We start from the raw sequence: 3,351 nt of genomic DNA on the forward strand, positions 1-3,351 counted from the left end.
GGCCTGTAAAGACCCGAATGAATTAAAATGAGGTCATTAGTGTGGGCCCTAATCCCATATAACGGGCCTTCTTCTCCTTCTCCTTCTCCTTTTCTTTTCTATAACATCTAAAGTAAGATTTATTTGCATTAAGCTTTCAGAACATTTCCTGCAGCTCAGGTAAAAATAGGTAAGTATTCACAGAATATGTCTATGAACTCTAAGTCTAGAGTTCAGAAAGGTATTTCAACTAAAATACATTAGTCCTCACATCAAAATCACTTAGACATTACTGATGTATTTGGAAGCGTTTCCGTATAGATGTTTTAGACTGCTGGTACTGAATGCTTTAGAGGGTCAGGTAAACGCAGTTCTGATTTGTTCAGCAGTGCCTCATTTCCACTACATAAAATTTGGTCTCCAGTTCCACTACCAATGCCTGCTTTACATGAGGTCATACTGTGTTGGTACCACGTAAGGCGATTATATTACGAAAGACCTCTAGACCACCTTGTTTAAATGTAACAGCGGGTTTCAGTAATTCCAGGAGCAAGGGAATTGTCTCCAACAATTCTCAGGTTGATAAATTTGATTTTCCAAGTATTCTCCACAAAAGGGCAGCAGGTGAGCCCAAAAAATTGTTCAAAAATGCCCAAGCAAGTGCTCCTTTGATGGATAATCTTAGCAGTTCCAACCATCACCAGCCCATGAAGAGAAGCAGCACATTTCAGTCCACATGAATCTAGGTTGGGCTGAGAAAAAGAAATTGTTTTACTAGTGACAGCAAACGGAGACTCATGATTTCTGTTCCATGGTAGTCCATCACTTTTTTTTTTTTTTTTCTTTGAGACGGAGTCTCTCTGTCGCCCAGGCTGGACTGCAGTGGTGCAATCTCCGCTCACTGCAAGCTCTGCCTCCCAGGTTCATGCCATTCTCCTGCCTCAGCTTCCCAAGTAGCTGGGACTACAGATGCCTGCCACCAAGCCTGGCTTTTTCTGTATTTTTAGTAGAGACAGGGTTTCACAGTGTTAGCCAGGATGGTCTTGATCTCCTGACCTCGTGATCCGCCCGCCTCGGCCTCCCAAAGTGCTGGGATTACAGGCATGAGCCACGGCGCCCGGCCTCTTTTTTTCTTTTTTTTGTTTTAGAAAGAGTCTCACTTGGTTGCCCAGGCTGGAGTGCAGTGGCGTGATCTCGGGGCACTGCAGCGTCTGCCTCCCAGGTTCAAGTGATTCTCCTGACTCAGCCTTCCGAGTAGCTGGGACTACAGGCATGTGCCACCATACCTGGCTAATTTTTGTATTTTTAACAGAGATGGGGTTTCACCATGTTAGCCAGGCTGGTCTCAAACTCCTGACCTCAAGTGATCCACCCACTTCAGCCTCCCAAAATGCTGGGATTACAGGTGAGCCACCATGCCCAGCCAGTCTATCATGTTTTGTTCTGACTTGTAATAGAACCTAAGCTGGACATCATGCTGTGGTTCCCATTCATCTTGAGGTGGTCCCAGGAAAGAATTGTGAGAATTCTTTTACTAGTGATGGCAAACAGAGACTCATGAAGTCCAAAGACCCGGTGACAGAATTCTCCCAGGCAATAAAAATCAACCTTTTCAGCTTTTTAATCTTTTGCCTGCTGTTCAAAGAGTTGGATGTCCTCTGTCTTTCTAACTGGCTCTGGTGTTTTGGCTCTGATTGCTTTTGTATGCTGAATAAGACTGTTTTTTAGTGACTGGAGGTATAACCACCCCCTGGTATTGCCAAGTACTTAAATTTGACTTTTTGGTGGGAGTTTTTACGCCTCAGAAGTTCTGCCCTTGGACTCTCCACTAACATTGCATGAACGGCGCTCCAAACCCTCAAATCAGCAAGTGCTGCCCATGACATGGATAATCCTGGAAGCTACGCCATTGTCACCACCACGACCTCTCGGGGGCCCGGCTGCCCAAGCCCGTGTCGTGGTTCCAAAACGGGAAAGGTTCCCTTGTGTTCCTTGCAGGGTGTGGGACGGGCGTGTGGTTCGCTTCTTCAGTGTCCTGTTTCTCCCACTGCTAGGGGAGCATACAGATGGGTAAGCCATGGGGCTCCAACCCCAAGGCAGTGTCTAGAGGTGAATGTTCACAGCTGAAGCCTCAGTAGGCATGTGCTACTGTTTGCTCTTTTAGTTTTGCTGTCTATAGGAAGCTTAGACCCTCTACTTGTTGCGTGGACAGAGGGCTTTGTGTATCTGGGTTCTTGCCTTGGTGTACCAGAAGACTCAGATCACACATGGGCTTGGAGAATGGGTGCAAGGTTTTATTGAGTGGAAGTAGCTCTCAGCAGATGGGGGAACCAGAAGGGAGATGGTTTTCCCCTGGAGTCGGGCCACTGGGTGGCCCAGGCACTCCTCCGACTCCCCCCGCCAAACTCCACGTCATTCTGTGGTCAGTGGCATGCTGCTGCCTGTCAGCACATTCCTCTTGCCATTCGGCCACTTGCGTGTCGTTCCGCCAGTGTGGTCCTCTCCACTTCCAGCCGCTCCTGCCTCTGCCTTGCTAGGGTCTGGGTTTTTATAGGTGCAGGATGGGATGTGGCAGCAAAGGTGGTCTTGGAAAATGTAACATTTGGTCAGGAAATCCTCACTTATGTTCGTGGGGGTGGAGGCTTAGGGACCACACCCTCCTCTACCGGGCACTTCCCTTCCCCTCTTCTGTATCATTTAAAGGGACCATGCTCCTCCCTTCTCAGCATTTCCGTATCAGTTCCAGAGCAGTGGATCTGCCATGGTGGCAGGGATTCCCCAGGATTCTGCCTAAGCAGGGTCTGAGACTATCTGGGTGCTAGGCCTCGAACCCCCTCCACTCCTGGGCTCCAGTGACCTGGGGTCAGCGTGAGGCTTGGGATGGGGTGGCTGCCTTCCATGGCACAGCTCTGCCCTTACATCGGTGGTCTTCGGGCTGCACCAGGCAATTGGTGACGGTGTTGCACAGGCCCATGAATCTCCTCATTGTCCAGTAGCCCAAGTAGGTTACGACAGCCCTCCATCTCTGGAGAGCTGAGTCCTGACATCTCGACTCCCGGGACAGAGGGAGAGGACAATGGCAATAACGTTGCCCCTACGGTCCACCAGGCCCGTGCCTTGGCAACACACACCAGAAGTCACGGCAGGTGTTCTTATAAGAAGAGATTAGGCCTGTAATCCCAGTGCTTTGGGAGGCCAAAGTGAGAGGATCGCTTGAGCCCAGGAGTTTGAGACTGTGTCCAGAATTGGTTCCTTCTGGTGGGTTCTTGGTCTCGCTGACTTGAAGAATGAAGCTGTACACCCTCCGGGGAGTGTTACAGTTCTTAAAGATGGCGTGTCTGGACTTTGCTCCTTCAGATGTTCAGATATGTC

At 49.3% G+C, this 3,351-nt stretch overlaps 1 pseudogene; it reads right to left on the reverse strand.

The window, feature by feature from the left end:
• Positions 1 to 305: 305 nt before the first annotated feature.
• Positions 306 to 3,026, reverse strand: LOC105543885 (annotated as a pseudogene).
• Between the last annotated feature and the right edge of the window lie 325 nt (positions 3,027 to 3,351).

This window comes from Mandrillus leucophaeus, unplaced genomic scaffold (genome assembly GCF_000951045.1).
Source record: "Mandrillus leucophaeus isolate KB7577 unplaced genomic scaffold, Mleu.le_1.0 Scaffold291, whole genome shotgun sequence".
Taxonomy (NCBI): domain Eukaryota; kingdom Metazoa; phylum Chordata; class Mammalia; order Primates; family Cercopithecidae; genus Mandrillus; species Mandrillus leucophaeus.